Source organism: Arachis ipaensis, chromosome B8, assembly GCF_059453495.1.
Source record: "Arachis ipaensis isolate K30076 ecotype BB chromosome B8, ASM5945349v1, whole genome shotgun sequence".
Taxonomy (NCBI): domain Eukaryota; kingdom Viridiplantae; phylum Streptophyta; class Magnoliopsida; order Fabales; family Fabaceae; genus Arachis; species Arachis ipaensis.
In genome coordinates this window covers 120112204-120134109 of record NC_142443.1, presented here as the reverse complement: position 1 = coordinate 120134109, position 21906 = coordinate 120112204, and the positions used below count along the sequence as shown (strand labels likewise).

At 40.9% G+C, this 21906-nt stretch overlaps 1 protein-coding gene and 1 long non-coding RNA gene across 3 annotated transcripts in view; one reads left to right on the top strand and one right to left on the bottom strand.

The window, feature by feature from the left end:
* LOC107613016 (proteasome subunit alpha type-3) overlaps positions 1-21459 on the bottom strand; it is a 30706-nt gene extending 9247 nt beyond the window's left edge. Inside the window, exon 1 of one of the 2 annotated variants that reach the window (XM_088496519.1) lies at positions 21050-21459. The gene's annotated coding sequence lies outside the window, so the exon portion shown is untranslated. The remainder of the gene's footprint in view (positions 1-21049) is intronic. The other variant, XM_021109682.2, reaches the window with a different exon arrangement.
* LOC110266013 (uncharacterized) lies at positions 677-4544 on the top strand. Its single transcript, XR_015896940.1, has 2 exons — positions 677-1841; positions 4344-4544. It is a non-coding gene; the product is annotated as an uncharacterized LOC110266013 (long non-coding RNA).
* Positions 21460-21906: the final 447 nt, after the last annotated feature.

Below are 21906 nucleotides of genomic sequence, written 5' to 3'. Positions count from 1 at the left end.
GATGATATTGCAAGATAATAGGAAGAGCTTAAAGGAATATCCTCATATGCCTTTTTCAGAATGTTTTTTGAGGCTGAAATTTCAAAATGGTTTAATTTATAAGAAGTTAAACTATGACAAGAACAATTTGAAAAATGAATTTCAGACATTATTCTCATCCTTAATGTAAGACCCAGAATTTTTGAAAAGTCTTATTATGATCAAGTCTCAAATCATATAGTTATTTATAGCCTTAATTTCAGAGATTACTTTCTTAAGGATAATTAAGCCAAGTTGTGATTTATTGAATTTGAGATGAATTATGATTATTATCCAATTTTATAATTATTGGATTATTTTCTATATTTAAATTATAAAGTTGGTAGTTGTGAAATAATAAGGATTTTATATGATTTGGAATAAGTAATTAATATTTTAAATATTAATACTGCTATTTTGGAAACTGAAGAAACTAAGTATATTATTTCTAATTATTTGATTTGAACATTTTATTGAAAATAATTTGTGAGAGTGATGAACAAATAGCATTTTCTATATACAATTAGTGTTGGATTTAATTTGGGTTTCAATTATTATATTATTTCCGATTTTATTCGAAACTACCAAATTACCCCTAACCCTAATTTTCAAATAAGGAAAACCCTAACCCAGTAACACGTTACCCGACCCGGTTCCCTTTTGCCCACACTCAGCTCCCTAGCCCTCAGCAGCCGAAAGCCTTTTTCCCCAAAAGCAACAACACACGCAGCCCCCTTTGATTCTCTGAAAGAAAGAAACGAAGAAAGGGAGGAGGGAAACGGGAGATCAGAGAGGTGGAGAGGGGAAGAGAAAGGACGGCGCCGGTGGGCATCACTGCCGCCGCGCCGTCGTGTTGCCGTCGAACGAGAGGAAGCCGTGGACCATAGTCACGGGCGGAAGAGAAAGTGCGAGCCAGGGCACGCGAGACGGAGCTGCCACTGCTGGGTCGCCGTCCAGCCTCGCCCCACCTTCCAGCCTTCATCACCACCGCGTCCACGCCGTGCCGCCGCCTCTGTTCGTCACACCGTCACTCCTAGCTGCGCCGTCGCCAGTCGCGCGAGAGAGAGAGACGCGCCGTGAGGGGGAAGCCACCGTGCTCTGTCGCCATCACCTCCTGCCACCATCGGAGCTCGCGTCACTGTCACCCATGGCCGTCGCTCCTACTGTGCTCCATTCGGGTTCTGGGTTGAGCGTGCCGCTGTTGCCATTGGAAGCCGCTGCTGAGGCCGGGATGCTATGGTGGTTTCTAATGGAGCCGCCGTTGATAAGTGTGATGCGGCTATGCTGATTCTGAGTCACTGTGTCACTACCAAAGTAAGAAAACTCACTAGAAAAGCATCATCGGAGCTGCTGTTCAGTTGATGCCGCTTCCTGGGTCGCTGCAGTACAAGCTGCCGTTGATGGAGCTGCTATGTTCAGCGGATTCCGCGAATTTTGACTTTTCGGTAAAGGTTTTAATTGAGGTTTCTGCCTTTTTGGATTTCGAGAAGGTTTTAATGCTGCGTGGTTTTTATAGTTGATCTACCGAAGCTTCTGGCCGCCGCCGGAGCTGTTGCCGGGCCTGTTTGAAATCGCAGCTGCTTCGTGTCGCTAGTTCAATAAGTATTTATATTTCGGAAAGCCTCACATTAGTATTCCGTTGTGTTCGGTTAATGAATATGAGTTTTGATAACGTGGGGTCGAGTCCTGATTATTGTATGTTGCGATTAGTGTTGCCATGGTTATTGCGCACGTGACTGGGAGCTGAGGTTTTGGTTGCCGTCGTTCGGATTGAGGCGGAAAGGACTCTGTGAGACGTTTGGGTTATGGAATTGCGTTTTGAGGTAGGGGCGCTTTTCGAAAACTATATTTTGTATATTGGAATTATTACATATGGGTATTGATGTGAGGATGTGTATTTGGTGATTGTATCAGTCCTATGTATCGTTTGGTTGTTTTGTATGATTATGGGTGTTTGTTTGACTCGACTGTTATGTGGCTTTGTGAAATGAAATGCTTTTGAAATTGATTCTTTTAAAGCTTTGAGATCGAGTTGGATCCGTTGGAAATTGATTTGAATTGAATGGATTTTCTTGAGAATGTGTAAAATAGAATACACTCTTGATTTCAGCCTGGCTGGCTTTAAATGATCTGGTTTTTGATAAACGATTGTTGCTGAACCGTTTCTTTGAAATTTTAGAAATAAGTTTATTCGGCTGATAAAGATTTGATTCTTGAAAAGGTTTCCTTGAAATATGGAATTGAGATGACTATTAGATTTGGCTTGCCTTGAACTGACTTTGGATTTTGGGCTGTTGAAAAGGATTTTGGATCGGTTTAGTTGGGACCTGAACCGGGTGGCAAAGTCCAAGTTTTAGGGGAGGTGCTGCCAAAATTTCTATAAAATCCAAGTCTTTATTGAAATGTTGTCTGAAAAAATGGCGAGTTAAAGATTTCTACTATTTTATTTGAAGTAACAAGAAAAGGATGATTCATGCTTTTGAAATGAATTACTAAAGAGGAAATTGTGATTTAGTCTTGCTTCTTAAGAAAGGCATTGTATCTCTTTCAGGAGAAAGCTATTTAGATGAAACTTATGTTTTAAAGCTGTTTTAAATGTGACAAGTGCAATGCCTTTGAATTTGACTTGAGGGTTTCAATTAGAGGAGTTTCAACGATTTTGAAAGAACCTGAATGTCTATTGACAAGTTTCATTTTGAAATGTTTTGGAAAGGTTTAAGTACTATTTGAATTCTGAATTTTTACAAGACTAAAACAATTTTGAACAGTTGAAACGCTTTAGAATTTATCATGGGGGTTAAAGCTGGTTTTGCCTAAGTAAAGGAAACAGCTTTGAAAGAAGTAAAGGATTACGTGACTCGGTTTGGCTTAGACCTTATTTTATTACTCAAATCGGAAAGCTAAGGTTTTGATGATTTTAAATGAATTTGGTGAAATGAGTTATGTTATTCTTCCCTAAAGACTTGGGACTCTGCCGAGAAACTTTGTTATAAAATTCCATTGATTGGATGGATGATTTTGAATGTTTCAAAATGAATCTTTAACTTTCCATGGTTACGGAAGTTTTGAAAAGAGGATGCCGAGAGTGGCATGGTTTTAAAAGGGGAATTTACCTTGAGTAAAAGTGGCTTATGAGCCTGAGATGATTTGAGGAATGAGATCTTTAAAGCCAAGGCTGAAAAGAGTTGAAACTTGATTTCAAAGTGAAATGATTTGGGAAAAAGTGATTTATGGCTTAAATGCCGATTTTATGAATTGATGATGTTGAATGTGGAAGTGTTGTTTTGTTGTGAGCCGGAATGGCTGTGTATGATTATACATATTGGTTGGTTCTGGATTGAATCGTGAGCCGGAATGACTGTGTATGATATGAATATTGGCTGGTTCTGGACTGAACCGTGAGCCGGATGGCTGAGATGGATGTTGATCCATGGATGAGATTGAATGGATGTTTATGCTGAATCATTGATAAATGAGAATGTTGCACTTCCACTATTGGAGATAAGAGTTTCCCTGGGAGAAAGCAGTGGCTAGCCACCACGTGCTCCAGGTTGAGACTCGAAGCGCTTTTGACCCTATGTCGTAAGTGTGGCCGGGCACTGTGAAAGTCCCAGATGAGCTCGCCCCCGTAAATATTCACCAGTGAAGGTGATGGATATGGATCATGATTATGATCAAGTTTATGATGAGTATAACTCGAGTTGGGGATGCGCGACAGAGGAACAGTCCAATGGTTAGCTACCAGGACTTGTCAGGTTGGCTCTATAACCGACAGATGATATCATCAGCCACTAGGGACAGGCATGCATCATATGCATCTATGTGACATTGTTTGGGTGTGCATATTATACTTGGTGTGCTTATGTGATTAATTGCTAATTGTTCTACTTGCAATAACTGTTTGTTTTTGCTTGCATCTTCCTATTTGTGTTTGCTACTGGGACTCTATTAGACTGTGGTGATTGGTTGATGGTTGGATTGTTTGGGCCTAGGGCCGTGGTTGAAATGAGATGAACTGATGGTTGATTTCGGTTTTGTGTTTCTGGTTTGGAATAAAATATGAAAGGCTGTTTTGGTTCAGCATAGATAAACCATTTTGAAAGGCTTTTGAGTTTTTGAGAATCGAAGGGTTCTTCTTTCAGAAAAGATTTTCAGACTTTACTTTTACTGTAAACCGTTGTTTTTGGAAAGGAGGCATAAGACGGTTATTAATCACTAGTACGGTTTATCTTCACGTATCCTATTACAGTAATTCCAAAAAACCCTCTACTGAGAACCCTTTCGAGGATGATGTTCTCACCCCCCCTACATTTTTCCCCTTTCAGGATATGGGCGCAGCAGTTACGAAGAGCCTATTTAATTGTTGTTGTGATGCTCTGTATTGTTTTAGTTATGGTTTACTGTACCCTCGCCTTTATCTTGATATAATCTGTAAGAGGGATATGAATTGTATTGGATTATGTTTGTAATATTATTTATATATATTTATGTATATATATGGATGTACTCTTTATGAGTTGTTGTAAGTTGATTGGTATTTATGGATGTACGTTATCGAACGAAAGTATCTTTGGGAGCGGTATTGCGGTTTAAAGTTTTAAACATGCTCATATTTTAGTATTAAATAATATAAGTGTCATCGTAATGTCCGAGCTATCAGAGTCGCGCAGCCGGAAGTGTGAGCTTTGGTAGTTAGGGTGTTACACTTAACACAAGAACAACAAAGTATTTTTGAGAAAATTGTGGAAGCAGTTTCTAAAAAAAATGGTGGAGTATTCTTTGTATATGGCCATGGAGGAACAGGTAAGACTTATCTCTGGACAGTTTTGACTTCTTTTTTAAGGTCACAAGGAATGATTGTTCTTACTGTTGCATTGAGTGGAATTGCTGCTTTGCTACTACCTGGAGGTAGAACAGCTCATTCTAGGTTTGCTATACCATTAATGGTGCATGAGGATTCTGTATGTAATATCAAACAAAATAGTGAACTAGTTGAGTTGTTAAAGCAAACAAAGCTTATCATATGGGATGAAGCGTCTATGGTTCACAGATATAGTGTTGAGGCAGTTGATAAAAGTTTAAGAGACATTATGTCATCTACAGATAATAATAATGCTAATTTGCCTTTTGGTGGGAAGGTAGTGGGTTTTGGTGGAGATTTTAGACAAATTCTTCCTGTCATTCCTGGAGGTGGCAGGACAGAAATTGTTAATGCAAGCATATGTTCCTCTTACATATGGGACTATTGTAGTATTTGAGACTTACAAAAAATATGATATTAGAGGAATCTTCACATGCTGATAATGATGAATTGACTTTGTTTTCACAATGGATCTTAAATGTTGGAGATGGCAATATAGGTGGGTCTAATGATGGCATCTCTGAGATTATGATTCATACTGAGTTGCTCATATCAAATTTTGAAGATCCTCTTAGTTCTATTATGGATTGTATATATCTAAATCTTCTTGAAAATCACTTGAATTCTAATTGGTTGCAATCATGAGCAATGCTTTGTTCTACGCTTGATGTCGTTGAGAAGGTAAATCAATATATTATCATGAAACTTTCAGGAGATGTGTAACACCCTACCATACAAAGTCTTATGCTTAAGTCATAATTTAGAGATGGCAAGGTATTACGACCTCTAAAACAAAAATTTAGTACGTATAGTAGTATGAATAATTGATTATAACTAGGAGCCTTTGTAGAAAAAGGGGGTAAACAAAAACCGTAACTCGAACGGGCAACACTCCGATCGATAACGTAACGAACCGGGATAAGCTAACGCGAGATCATATATATAAAGAGTGTCAAAAACAAGAATATCAAGACTCAAAACCCGGCTGCAAAGAGAACCGGTCCGAGCATAGCAATATATACATATGATAAAATAAGGAAACCCCAAAGGAAACCCAAAGGGACACAAATACAGAAAACCTATTCTCCAAAAATCCCCTCTAGAAGGAGTCATCACAGTTTGTATTATTTAATGGAGATAAAAGTATCTAAACAAGATATATAACCCAAAACAGAGTCCCGAGAACAAAGGATCTTCGCTAATCCAGAAGTCTCCAGCATGCCTCAACGAGAAGCCTCGCGTCCTACATCTGAAAACCACAAAATCCGCATGGGTGAGAACCAGAGGTCCCCAGCATAGTAACAGCTTCCACATATATAATACATAATAATAGAGGAAAGCCGAAGGCAATCCTAGAGCTTCCTCCAGATAATATCAAAGCTTATAAACAAGCTAAACCGTAAGTGGCAACTGACTAAAGATTCTTCAGTCTAACTAATACTTCCCTTTCCAATTCCTTCAGACCTCCCAACCACCAGCAGGAGTATAATATAGCAAACACAGTTATATCAGACAAGAGATTTACAAATAGGAACAGATAAGGCATTTAGACAATTAGCAAGTAATATGCAGTCAAATAGGCAATCTCAAACAATTCATGTAGTATGCTTATGATGCATGCCTGTCCCTAGTGGCTGATGATATCATCTGTCGGTTATAGAGCCAACCCGACAAGTCCTGGTAGCTAATCATTGGACTGTCCCTCTGTCGTGCATCCCCAACTCGAGTTATACTCATCATAAACTTGATCATAAACATGATCCATATCCATCACCCTCACTGGTGAATATTTACGGGGGCGAGCTCATCCGGGACTTTCACAGTGCCCGGCCACACTTACGACATAGGATCAACAGAGCTTCGAGTCTCAACCTGGAGCACGTGGTGGCTAGCCACTGCTACTACCCAGGAAAACCCTCATCTCCGATGGTGGAAGTGCAAACATTCACAATTCATTCAACAGCATATATGCATTTATACTTAGCCATAATCATGGCTCCGCTGTAACACGGCAATAATCTAGCCATCTGGCTCACGGTTAAATCCATAACCAGCCAATTCATTAACAATTACGGCCTTTCGGCCCATGGCATAACAAGCACTTCCACCGCCATCCTCCGCATCTCACATAATCATCTTTGATCCTCAATGATCAATCATTGTTCCCTTGCTTCACTCGCAAGTTACCATATTCACTAGCCCTTTTCCTCATGCTAGTCATATCATAATGATTCAAGACATAAGTGGTGAGATTGGAGGCTTAGAAGTATGAAATTTGGCTTTTAAAACTCAAAAATCAACTTTGGGATGAAAACAGGGCCACGCGTACGCGCACTCCACGCGCACGCGTGGATGGCCTTAAAACTCATCGACGCGCAAGCGTCATACGCGCGAACGCGCGGGTTGAAAAATATCCAAACGGCGCGCAAGCGTTAGCCACGCGTACGCGTGGGTGCTCTTGCGCCCAGGCACAAAACTGGCACAACTCTGGCACAACTCTCTGGAAAATAGCTGGGCATATGGCGCAGCGCATCGACGCGCCCGCGCACACCACGCGCACGCGTGGATGGTACTTTCTCGAAGAACGGCGCGTACGCGCCAAGTGCGCCTACGCGCGGGGGGTCATTCTGCTAAAAATTTTCTAAGTTAAAAGCTGCAGAATTCACAGACTCAACCCCCAATCTTCCGACGGACATAACTTCCTCATTTTAAATCGTTTTTCACCCGTTCTTCGAACGGCATGGACATCCCGGATCCAATTTCATTTCTAAATAGATTTGGCTCAAATCAGAGATCTGTAGTCCAAGTTATGCCCCGTCAAAGTATGCCCAAAAACCATGTTTTCATACAAAACCATAAAGTGCCATTTTCAAAACAAGCCACTTTCAACTCTTTTCAAAATCAATCAAAACATGCCAATTTCATCCCTTTTCTTTGAAATCAATCAAAATGTACCAAATCAACATCAAGCCATCCTCAACTCATACATTGACATTTTACCCAAAATTCCCAAAACCACATCCAACCATTTTAACACTTCTCAATCAAATGGCTAAAGGACAAACACAATATCATGTCATACATCCTTCCTCATCCCAATTTCCAATAATACCATTTCTAATCAACCATCATTATACATGATCGACATCATACTCACCATCAACTTGGTACCACCCATCAATTCAACCTCAATCATCCATCAAGCATATATCACAACATGCATTTCTCATATATCACACAATCAAGGCATCAATATTCATAATCACATATATGAACACATCATATATCTCAACCATTCAACAACATCAACAATCCAATGCCTATCTTACGGCCTCTAGCCTAAGTATTTCCTACCACATTACATATTAGATACGAAAAACCGAAACCATACCTTAGCCGATTTCCCACGCTCAACCGGAGCACTTCCAAACCACTTGTCCACAAGCTCTCAAGGTATCAACACCTCCAAGGACAGATTTTATCACACAAAACCCTCTTCCAAGCTTTCCAAAATCACCAATCAAGCTCCAATATTCACATATACACAACCTAAGCCACAATCATCATACCCATACACAACATCTCAATACCCAAATATCATAGGACAATAAATTACACTAGGGTTGAGAATCTTACCACACCCAAGGTCCAAGGAGACAAGATTAACCTTCTCCTTCAAGAGAGTTGGGTCCTATAACATCAAAGAATCCAAAATCTCAATATTTTTGCTCATGAAACTCAAAATCAAGGGCTGGAATTTCGAGCAGTAAAACGTAGCTTACCTCAAGATTGATTGTATGGGTTTTGTAGAGCTCTCCGCGGTGAACACGTGGCCACAAACGGAGCGGCAATCGGAGCTCTAGATCAAAAGTTATGGTGGTTTGAAGATCAACCAAGGGAGAGAACTTGAGAGAGTGTTCTTCTCCTCCCTCACTCTATTTCAGCGTGTGTGTGTGTTTAATGAGGAGAGAGAATGCTGAAAACTAGGGTTTTGGTTTAGTTATGTTGGGCCAAGGGTCCACTTTGGGTCCGGTCGGCCCGGTTTGGCCCGTTCGGTCCAATCTTGGTCCGTTTTCTATAAAATTGGTACCGAAATTCTTGTCTCAATCTCCTCTATCACATTTAGCCATAAAAATAACATTTTTGGCTTTCTAGAATAAATTTTCATTTATGGGTTAATTAGCCATTAATTAACCGGGTCTTACATTCTACCCACCTAATTGGGAATTTTGCCCACAAAATTCAAATTCAATTACCTGAGAATAAGTGCGGATAATCCGTTCGCATCTCCAACTCAAGTTCCCAAGTGTGTTCCTCAACACCGCCTCGACTCCAAGCCACTTTGACTAATGAAACCTCCTTTCCACGCAACCGTTTGATACTAGTATCATCGATTCTGACTGAAGCCACTGGAAGCGTCAAATCTTTCCTTAACTGAACCGATTCAGGTTCTAACACATGACTAGCATCAGGAGTGTACTTCTGAAGCTGCGACACATGAAACACATCGTGCAGGTTCGAAAGATGAGGTGGTAGAGCCATCCGATACGCCACCGGTCCAATCCTCTCCAGGATCTGAAATGGACCAATGTATCGAGGATTCAACTTCTTTGCTTTAATCGCCCTACCTACTCCTGTGGTTAGAGCAACCTTCAGGAAAACTTGATCTCCTTCTTCAAATTCCAAGGGCTTCCGCCTCTGGTCGGCATAACTCTCCTGGCGACTCTGCGCCGTAAGCATCCTATCTCGGATTTTCTTAACTTGTTCAATGGTCTCAGCTATCATCTCCGGCCCCAACAAGCCTTTCTCTCTAGCTTCATACCAACATAGCGGAGATTGACATTTCCTCCCATACAATGCCTCATACGGAGCCATTCCGATGCTCGCATGGTAACTATTATTGTATGCAAACTCCACTAACGGCATATACCGATCCCAACTCGCCGGTTGGTCTAAAACACAAGCTCTCAACATATCCTCTAGTGTTTGGATCGTCCTCTCGGATTGACCATCTGTTTGAGGATGGTAAGCTGTACTCAAGCTTAATCGGGTTCCAAAAGCTTTCTGAAATGCACCCCAGAATCTCGAAGTGAAACGAGGATCCCTGTCAGAGATTATAGCAGCAGGTACACCATGAAGTCTCACGATCTCCTTTATGTATAACCGTGCTAGATCCTCAAGGGTGTAAGTCATCCGAATGGGCAAAAAGTGAGCTGACTTCGTCAGTCGGTCCACAATCACCCAGATAGCATCAAAACCAGTCCTAGTCCTTGGCAATCCCGACACAAAGTCTATTGCAATACTTTCCCACTTCCATTGTGGAACCTCTAAGGGTTGCAACATCCCGGAAGGTCTTTGATGTTCAATCTTTACCTTTTGACAAGTTAAGCACTTTGAAACATATTCCGCCACATCATTCTTCATACCCGGCCACCAAAACATCGCCTTTAAATCATGGTACATCTTAGTACTCCCCGGGTGAATGGAGAATCCGCTTTTGTGTGCCTCCTTTAAGATATCTTGCCTCAAAGTGCCAACATCCGGCACAATGATCCTACCCTTGAATCTCCATAACCCATCTTTTTCTTCCGACACTCTCCACTGTTTTCCTCGCTCGATAGCCGGTAACACCTTCCATAACGCTTCATCATTTTCATGAGCCTTTAGGAGTTCGGACTTAAAGTCACTCGAGATTTCTAATCGGCTCAAACACAAGGTTCCAGATACTTCTCGAGCACCAATTTTTAGACTCTCGAATCCCTTGAGCAACTTCTCCTCTTGAAGCATCATCCAAGACGCATATAACGACTTTCGACTTAACGCATCCGCCACTATATTCGCCTTTCCAGGATGGTAATTTAACTCAAAGTCATAGTCTTTCAACAATTCCATCCACCTCCTTTGCCTCATATTAAGCTCTTTCTGATCAAAGAGGTATTTCAAGCTCTTGTGATCGGAGAAGACTTGGAACTTAACCCCATAGAGATAATGCCTCCACACCTTCAAGGCAAACACAACCGCAGCGAGTTCCAAATCGTGCGTAGGATAACTAACTTCGTGAGGTCTCAACTGTCGTGAGGCATACGCCACTACATTATGATGCTACATCAACACGCACCCTAGGCCCTTTAACGATGCATCACAGTACACCTCAAAAGGCTCGTTCGGCTCAGGTAACACTAACACAGGTGCAGTGGTCAACTTTTTCTTCAATGTCTGAAAGCTCTCCTCGCACTCAGGAGTCCAAACAAACGGAGTGTCTTTGCGAGTTAACTTTGTCAACGGCAAAGCTAATTGCGAAAAGCCTTTGATGAACCTTCGGTAATAGCCAGCTAAACCCAGAAAACTCCTTATCTCAATTATTGTGGTTGGTTGCTTCCAATCCATCACAGCTTCTACCTTGGTTGGATCTACAGCTATTCCCTTCTTACTCACCACGTGACCCAAAAACTTCACCTCACTCTTCCAGAACTCACACTTAGACAGTTTCGCATAGAGTTTCTTCTCCTTTAAAATCTGCAACACAGTCCGCAAGTGTTCCGCATGCTCTTCTTCAGTCTTGGAGTAAATTAGTATATCGTCAATGAAGACAACCACGAATTTATCCAGAAACGGACGGAACACTCTATTCATGTAATCCATGAATACTGCAGGAGCGTTCGTCAACCCAAAGGACATTACAGTGTACTCGTAATGACCATAACGAGTCCTGAAAGCGGTCTTAGGGATATCCTCACCCCTCACCCTTATCTGGTGATAACCGGATCGCAAATCGATCTTAGAGAAAACCCCAGCTCCTTGTAACTGATCCATGAGATCATCAATCCTCGGCAATGGGTACTTATTCTTTATGGTGACCTTGTTCAGCTGCCTGTAATCCACACAGAGTCGCATACTTCCATCTTTCTTCTTTACCAGTAACACTGGAGCACCCCACGGGGAAACACTTGGTCGGATAAAGTTCTTACCCAACAATTCCTCTAACTGAGACTTTAGCTCGGCCATCTCTAACGGTGACATCCTATAAGGAGCACTTGAGATTGGTCCCGCCCCAGGCACCAATTCAATAGCAAACTCGACCTCTCGGTTAGGTGGAAATTCCTCAATATCATCGGGAAACACTTCCGGAAACTCACACACTACCAGAATCTGATCCAACCTTTGATCATCACCCGAAACACCCGCGGTTAACAACAGGATACCCTGACATTCGGTTCCAGAACAGTTCACCATCATTGAATTCAAGTAATAATTATTCACCACAACCGGCCCTTCTGTATCCTCCGGCATAAAGTACACCGACTTGGTAGAACAATCAAGCAGGACATGGTTTTCGGATAACTAGTCCAATCCCAAGATAAGATCACGACCGATCATCGGTAAGCAGATTAGATTATGGACAAAATCACGCTGCTTGAACCTAAACGAAACTTTCGGGCATCCTAGTCTAGTTACCATGGCTTCATGGGTAGCATTATACACTTTTAAGTCATAACCTAAGGTTACGATCTTCAACCCTAACTCATGGGCTTTCTCAAATGCAACGAATGAATGCGATGCTCCCGAATCAAATAAAGCATTTAAAGTTTGACCAGCCATTTCACAGTTACCTCGAATGAGTGTCTCGGATCCCTCTGCACCCACAGCTGAGGTGGTGAACACCCGACCAGTCTGTTGTGCTTTCCCAGCACCTTGCTTTTGCTTCTTTGGACAACTTGCGGCTTTATGCCCCGCCTTTCCACAATTGTAGCACAAACCCCATCCGGCCTTGCATGGTACTCCCGGATGGTGACTCCCACACCTAGTACAAGCTTGATCATTCTGAGGCTGCTTCCCAAACCTTTTCCCTTGGGAGTAGTTGTTGTTGGGCCTCCTAAAAGAACCTCCCCTCTTGAAAGGCGGACCTCTAGGTGCAAAGCTCTTCCCTCGGTTCTGTAAAAATGATCCTTTGTGACTTCCTTTCTCAGCGGTTGCCCTCTTCACACACTCTTCAGCAACCCTACACTTGTTCACCAACTCGGAGAAAGTCCTAATCTCCATTGGTCCCACTGAACTGAAAATATCGCTCTGGAGTCCTCCTTCGTACTTAACACACTTCCATTCCTCATATTCCACCGGAGTCCCTTGACACATACGAGAGAATCTGAACAGCTCCTCAAACATGTCAGTATACTCAGATATGGACATAGTACCCTGCTTCAGCTGCAACAATTCAAGCTCCTTGGCCGTCCTAGCAGAAGTCGGAAAGTACTTCTTATAGAACTCCTCTTGGAAGACATTCCAGGTGATATAATCATCACCCTGCTGCAGGAGGCGTCGGATTCCTTGCCACCAATGCGACGCTTCCCCAGTGAGCAAATAGGTAGTGAACTCTACACGCTGCCCTTCAGGTACCACCTGCGCTTGCAGTGCTCGTTCCATGGCTTGAAACCACGTATCGGCTTCAGTCGGGCTAGTAGTTCCCTTGAACTTCGGTGGATTAACCTTCAAAAAGTTCGCCAGTGTCATCGGACCCTGAACTCCACCTCCGTCATTACCATGGTTGTTCATCTGTTGACCAAGAGCCTCAGCAGTGGCTTGCATAGCAGCAGCCATGTTCTCCAACGTAGTCATAAAGTTCACCGGGTCATTAGGATTAGTCTCCGGCGCACGAGCATTCGTATGTCCTCTCCCACGGCCTCTACCGCATCCACGAGGTGCCATCTGGTTCCTATACACACCAAACAATCAATATTAAGTTGATCAGTCTCAATATCGGAAGTCTAGTGCTTCAAAGTCCCAAATGCATGCTCATGAACGTTTATGCCAATTATATCAAGCAGATATACTAGTAGCACATAACACACACACAGAGAATGCACAGAAGCATAGTCAGTCCATTCCTCAGGCTCTACAGGAACGAACTGCTCTGATACCATAATGTAACACCCTACCATAAAAAGTCTTATGCTTAAGTCATAATTCAAAGATGGCAAGGTATTACGACCTCTAAAACAAAAATTTAGTACGTATAGTAGTATGAATAATTGATTATAACTAGGAGCCTTTGTAGAAAAAGGCGGTAAACAAAAATCGTAACTCGAACGGGCAACACTCCGATCGATAACGTAACGAACCGGGATAAGCTAACGCGAGATCATATATATAAAGAGTGTCAAAAACAAGAATATCAAGACTCAAAACCCGGCTGCGAAGAGAACCGGTCCGAGCATAGCAATATATACATATGATAAAATAAGGAAACCCCAAAGGAAACCCAAAGGGACACAAATACAGAAAACCTATTCTCCAAAAATCCCCTCTAGAAGGAGTCATCACAGTTTGTATTATTTAATGGAGATAAAAGTATCTAAACAAGATATATAACCCAAAACAGAGTCCCGAGAACAAAGGATCTTCGCTAATCCAGAAGTCTCCAGCATGCCTCAACGAGAAGCCTTGCGTCCTGCATCTGAAAACCACAAAATCCGCATGGGTGAGAACCAGAGGTCCCCAGCACAGTAACAGCTTCCACATATATAATACATAATAATAGAGGAAAGCCGAAGGCAATCCTAGAGCTTCCTCCAGATAATATCAAAGCTTATAAACAAGCTAAACCGTAAGTGGCAACTGACTAAAGATTCTTCAGTCTAACTAATACTTCCCTTTCCAATTCCTTCAGACCTCCCAACCACCAGCAGGAGTATAATATAGCAAACACAGTTATATCAGACAAGAGATTTACAAATAGGAACAGATAAGGCATTTAGACAATTAGCAAGTAATATGCAGTCAAATAGGCAATCTCAAACAATTCATGTAGTATGCTTATGATGCATGCCTGTCCCTAGTGGCTGATGATATCATCTGTCGGTTATAGAGCCAACCCGACAAGTCCTGGTAGCTAATCATTGGACTGTCCCTCTGTCGTGCATCCCCAACTCGAGTTATACTCATCATAAACTTGATCATAAACATGATCCATATCCATCACCCTCACTGGTGAATATTTACGGGGGCGAGCTCATCCGGGACTTTCACAGTGCCCGGCCACACTTACGACATATGGTCAACAGAGCTTCGAGTCTCAACCTGGAGCACGTGGTGGCTAGCCACTGCTACTACCCAGGAAAACCCTCATCTCCGATGGTGGAAGTGCAAACATTCACAATTCATTCAACAACATATATGCATTTATACTTAGCCATAATCATGGCTCCGCCGTAACACGGCAATAATCTAGCCATCCGGCTCACGGTTAAATCCATAACCAGCCAATTCATTAACAATTACGGCCTTTCGGCCCATGGCATAACAAGCACTTCCACCGCCATCCTCCGCATCTCACATAATCATCTTTGATCCTCAATGATCAATCATTGTTCCCTTGCTTCACTCGCAAGTTACCATATTCACTAGCCCATTTCCTCATGCTAGTCATATCATAATGATTCAAGACATAAGTGGTGAGATCGGAGGCTTAGAAGTATGAAATTTGGCTTTTAAAACTCAAAAATCAACTTTGGGATGAAAACAGGGCCACGCGTACGCGCACTCCACACGCACGCGTGGATGGCCTTAAAACTCATCGACGCGCAAGCGTCATACGCGCGAACGCGCAGGTTGAAAAATATCCAAACGGCGCGCAAGCGTCAGCCACGCGTACGCGTGGGTGCTCTTGCGCCCAGGCACAAAACTGGCACAACTCTCTGGAAAATAGCTGGGCATATGGCGCAGCGCATCGACGCGCCCGCGCACACCACGCGCACGCGTGGATGGTGCTTTCTCGAAGAACGGCGCGTACGCACCAAGTGCGCCTACGCGCGGGGGGTCATTCTGCTAAAGATTTTCTAAGTTAAAAGCTGCAGAATTCACAGACTCAACCCCCAATCTTCCGACGGACATAACTTCCTCATTTTAAATCGTTTTTCACCCGTTCTTCGAACGGCATGGACATCCCGGATCCAATTTCATTTCTAAACAGATTTGGCTCAAATCAGAGATCTGTAGTCCAAGTTATGCCCCGTCAAAGTATGCCCAAAAACCATGTTTTCATACAAAACCATAAAGTGCCATTTTCAAAACAAGCCACTTTCAACTCTTTTCAAAATCAATCAAAACATGCCAATTTCATCCCTTTTCTTTGAAATCAATCAAAATGTACCAAATCAACATCAAGCCATCCTCAACTCATACATTGACATTTTACCCAAAATTCCCAAAACCACATCCAACCATTTTAACACTTCTCAATCAAATGGCTAAAGGACAAACACAATATCATGTCATACATCCTTCCTCATCCCAATTTCCAATAATACCATTTCTAATCAACCATCATTATACATGATCGACATCATACTCACCATCAACATGGTACCACCCATCAATTCAACCTCAATCATCCATCAAGCATATATCACAACATGCATTTCTCATATATCACACAATCAAGGCATCAATATTCATAATCACATATATGAACACATCATATATCTCAACCATTCAACAACATCAACAATCCAATACCTATCTTACGGCCTCTAGCCTAAGTATTTCCTACCACATTACATATTAGATACGAAAAACCGAAACCATACCTTAGCCGATTTCCCACGCTCAACCGGAGCACTTCCAAACCACTTGTCCACAAGCTCTCAAGGTATCAACACCTCCAAGGACAGATTTTATCACACAAAACCCTCTTCCAAGCTTTCCAAAATCACCAATCAAGCTCCAATATTCACATATACACAACCTAAGCCACAATCATCATACCCATACACAACATCTCAATACCCAAACATCATAGGACAATAAATTACACTAGGGTTGAGAATCTTACCACACCCAAGGTCCAAGGAGACAAGATTAACCTTCTCATTCAAGAGAGTTGGGTCCTATAACATCAAAGAATCCAAAATCTTAATATTTTTGCTCATGAAACTCAAAATCAAGGGCTGGAATTTCGAGCAGTAAAACGTGACTTACCTCAAGATTGATTGTATGGGTTTTGTAGAGCTCTCCGTGGTGAACACGTGGCCGCAAACGGAGCGGCAATCGGAGCTCTAGATCAAAAGTTATGGTGGTTTGAAGATCAACCAAGGGAGAGAACTTGAGAGAGTGTTCTTCTCCTCCCTCACTCCATTTCAGCGTGTGTGTGTGTTTAATGAGGAGAGAGAATGCTGAAAACTAGGGTTTTGGTTTAGTTATGTTGGGCCAAGGGTCCACTTTGGGTCCGGTCGGCCCGGTTTGGCCCGTTCGGTCCAATCTTGGTCCGTTTTCTATAAAATTGGTACCGAAATTCTCGTCTCAATCTCCTCTATCATATTTAGCCATAAAAATAACATTTTTGGCTTTCTAGAATAAATTTTCATTTATGGGTTAATTAGCCATTAATTAACCGGGTCTTACAAGATGAAAAAATTTACTTGAATTTAGATAGTATTGACAAATCTTATGGAAGCGGACAATATGCTACTGAAACACTTACTCCAGAGTTTTTAAATAGCCTCCAATGTTCAGGATTACCTCATCATGCTTTGAAGTTGAAGGTTGGAATTCCTATAATGCTTTTAAGAAATCTAGACCAATTTGCAGGTTTATGTAATGACACCAGGCTAATTATAACAAGGTTATCTAATCATGTTATAGAAGCAGAAGTATTAGTTGGAAGCTATCTTAGCAAAAAGGTCTTAATCCCACGCATGTTCATGTCTCCTTCTCAATCACCATGGCCTTTCAAATTGGATAGGAGACAATTTCCTATTGTTGTCTCATATGCCATGGCCATCAATAAAAGTCAAGGACAATCTCTTAGCAATGTTGGAGTGTATCTTCCTAAACCCGTGTTTAGTCACGGACAACTTTATGTTGCTATATCTCGTGTTCGAAGTAAGAAGGGGTTGAAAATCCTTATTCACAACAAAGAAGGGAATGCTTTAAGAAGCACAACAAATATTGTATTTATTTTTTTATTACTACTATTTGTTATTTTTTCTTTTATTATTTTTATTCTACATTACAATTAAATATTTTAGGTATTTTTATTATATTTTATCATAGTTAATTTTAGTTTAAATATACCCGTGATTTTTCACGGGTAAAAATACTAGTTAAAATATACAAAAAAAACCGTCTATTAAATTAATTATCAAATAAATTGTTTATATAAAATATATATAAATTTTATTAATTGCTATTTATTGTTTTTCAAATATGTACCATATTAAAAAAAAATTTATTTAAATAATATAAACAACTTAGATGAAATCTGAACTCTGGAAAGTGTTAAATAAAGAAATTAAATTTGAATAAATAAATCATCTCATAAACACTATTTTAAACAAGGTTCTGAAAACCGGATTAATCATCAAACTACTCTAGTTACTGATTCACTAGTTTACTGGTCCAATCGGTTCAACTATAATTCAACCGGAATAACCAGTTTATAATAAAATATAAAACTTAAATGAGGAGTTAACCATTTTTATTTCTCATGATAACTTTTCCCCTTTCCTTTGATCCCTTTGCTCCCTTGGACAAGTATTTCAAAAGTTTGATTAATATTTGCAATTGGGTCCCAAGCTTATCCTCTAGCACAGCTCTCTCTTTAGTCACATAATCTAGTAGGATTAATATTTGCAAAAACACATTATTTTCATCATTTATCTTTCACTGTAAAGTGTAAACCGGAGATTAATGCAAAGTATCATTACTCAACAGAAATCATCATCTTACTCAATATGATGTGTATGCCTTAGGACACATGTTCAATGAAATTCTAGAAGTTGGTTTTCAAACAACTAACTCATTGTATAATAAAATTACAAGCTTTTGACCTCTAGCCAAGTTCCATACCATAAGCCATATATAAACCAAATCAAAGGCTACTAAGGGCCAAATCTCATCAGATAACATCACCATTACTAAAATTCATCCAACCTATCTCAAACCCAAAATAAAACTTTAGTGCACAAGGACAAGTTATGCATGGTCTACCACATCACTTTAAGTAGTATAACTATATAATCAAAGCAAAACACGGAGAACGCAAAAAATTAAGCTGCATAAAGCATAAGAATGCAAAAACAACAGCACAGCAAACAAACAACACTGTAAAAAAATAGCAACAAGAACAATAAGAACAAACACAACACAGAACCATCAAGAACAAACAGCAATAATCAGCAACAACAATAAACACAATACTGAACAGTTAAATAAAAAAAAACAAGAAACCTAACAAACACAACACAGAACCATAAAAAAAGTCTTAATAATTTAACAGCAATTAACATCACCACAAAATTGGCAATCAGCGGCAATAATGTTCATTACTCATCATCAATAATAAAAATTATTATGCAATTAAATCATTGATCATGAACGAAACAAACTAAATTATATTGATTTAAGAAAGAAAACTCAAAACAGAAAAAAATGAACAAAATAGAGATTCAGGATTTCTGTGAGCAGCATGGTTCTGAAAACCGAACCGGACCGACCAGTTCAACCAGAATAATTGGAAACCGGTCACCTAGCCGGTCCAGGTAACGTCAAAAACCGACTGGCAAAAAATCGGTGGAAAAATCGGTCAAACCGGCAGTTAACCGGTAAACCGAAAGAACCGTCCAGTTTTTTAGCGGTTTTTGGTTTGAAAGCTAATATACTAAACGACGTCGTTTTGGCTTAATAAAAAAAATAAAATAAAATAAAAATAAAAGAGAAAATGTGTAAATAGAAGGAAGCCCTAATTACAATAAGTTTCCACTTTCCACTCTCCAGAGTCTAGCCACCATTCACCCAAGCTCAAAATCACCTGCCCAGCCACCCACAGCCATCAGTGAAGTCCACCGCCATCGCCATCGCCACCGCATCTCGTAGCCAGCCATCCACAGCAGCGACGATGTTGACCACCGTAACCACCACCGCATCCTGCTTCTCAGCGAGCCCGCCTCCTCTGTCGTCCTCGCCGAGCGTCGCCGAGCTCGCCTTCTCGTTGGGGCATCGCCGACACCGCGTCTCTTTCCTCGCCGTTACTCGCCGCCGATAATACTCTGTTCTTGATTTATTTGCTACCTTCTGTTTATGATTTATGAGCTCTGAGGTTCTGTGTTTGATTTTGTTTGCGATTTTGCTGCCTTTTGATTTTTTGTTTGCTGCTTCTGCTTCTGATGTGTTTGCTGCTTCTGATTTTCGCCGACACCGCGTCTCTTTTCTGATTTTTTGTTTGCTGCTTCTGATTTTTGTTTGCTGCTTCATGAATTTGATTTTCTTTGATTGTTTTTTATTTATTTGCTGAGGTTATTTGTTCATCAGTGAATTTTTTTTATTGCTTCATGATTTTTGTTTGCTGCTTCATGAATTTGATTTTCTTTGATTGTTTTTGATTTATTTGCTGAGGTTATTTGTTCATCAGTGAATTTGTTTTTGATTGCTTAATGATTTTTGTTTGCTGCTTCTGATTTTTGTTTGCTGCTTCATGAATTTAATTTTCTGATTGTTTACTGGCTTCATTATTTGTTTGTTTGCTGGCTTCATGATTCTAAGGTTATTTGTTCATGAATTTGTTTGCTGGCTTCATGAATTTGTTTGCTGCTTCATGAAATCCTCTGAGACTGCTAAGTACAAGGTGATAATACTTATTCACATTGCATTCAAATTCTCTTTTGTCTGGTTTACTAATCATTTATGATACTGTTTAAAACAGAGGGCTACTGAACTAGAAGACATCATACGTAGGAAGAATTCGACGATCTCAAAATTAAAGAAGGATTTGGTGGTTCTAGAACAAAAGTAAGAAGCTGATACAAGATATTGTCATTTTGAGATGATAATGAATAAGGACATACATAATTTTTCTAAGAAGTGGCCACATAACTGGTTTTTTTCACAATTGAGTGTAGGTTATGCAACTTACTAGAGAACACCGAGCCTCCTTCACTGCCTTTTATTTAATATTTAATTAAACTAGTTGAACCCCGGTTGAATCCTGGTCGAACCATTGAACCATTGAATCAGTGACCTCACTGGTGTATTGACCGGTCTGGTTCTCGCAACCTTGGTGAGCAGCGATTGAGGGAGAAGGAGCAAGAATGCCGACGAGCTAATCAATATAATTTGATAATTTCTGAAAGAAAAAAAACACTAACAACAGGCACTAGTAATGAGCAGAGAAGCCATTACCTTCGATATGAGCAGTCTGAGCAGAGTGTGAGGGAGAGCAGTTGATCCCGACGGACGACGGACGAGGGCAGAAGCGCGGCTAAGCAGACGAAGACAACGACGGACGCTGAGCTCGAGGAAGAAGCTGCGATTGGTGAGACCGTGAGAGTGAACAGGGGTTGGAGACTTGTAGCACCACTACAGCGCAACGGACGGCGGTCTCAGTCCCTGCGGCGGTGGTGGAGGTTAGATGGCTAGGCTTTGTTTGAGGGCAAAACCAAAAAGCTCTGAACTTCAGGATGAACGTGTGAGTCAGTGTGAGGAGAAAGGGCTGGGGCGCGCGCTGGGCAAGAGGGCAGAAAAGACTCCAGACAGCGTCATTTCATCAAAACCTGCCGGGTCCTAACTCAATCCGACCGGCCGGCTGATTTAGCGGTTTCCATTTTCCAAACAGTTTCTGATATAACGGTTATTTTGTTAGACCAAACTGCAAAAGCTTTCGGTTTGACCAAACTGCAAAAGCTTTCGGTTTTCAATTGGACCAGTTCAACAGATCAATCTAGTTCGATTTTCAAAATCATAATTTTAATGGTTGTATGCTTCAAAAGCAATGTTGTTGTCTCGTATGTCTGTTTTATATGAGAAAAAAAAAGGCTAAAGAAATGAAAAGTGCTTATCTCATTAAGCGTTTTAACCATGGTTCTGAAAATCAGATCAAATCGATCGGTCGAACCGATTTGATCGAAAACCAAAGACAATTACGGTTCAATTTCGTAACAAAACCGTTAAATAAAAAATCTTTTGAAAATCGTTGAACCAGCAGATTGAACCAAATTAGTACTCGGCCGATTTTCAAAAACGACGTCATTTAGTTACTT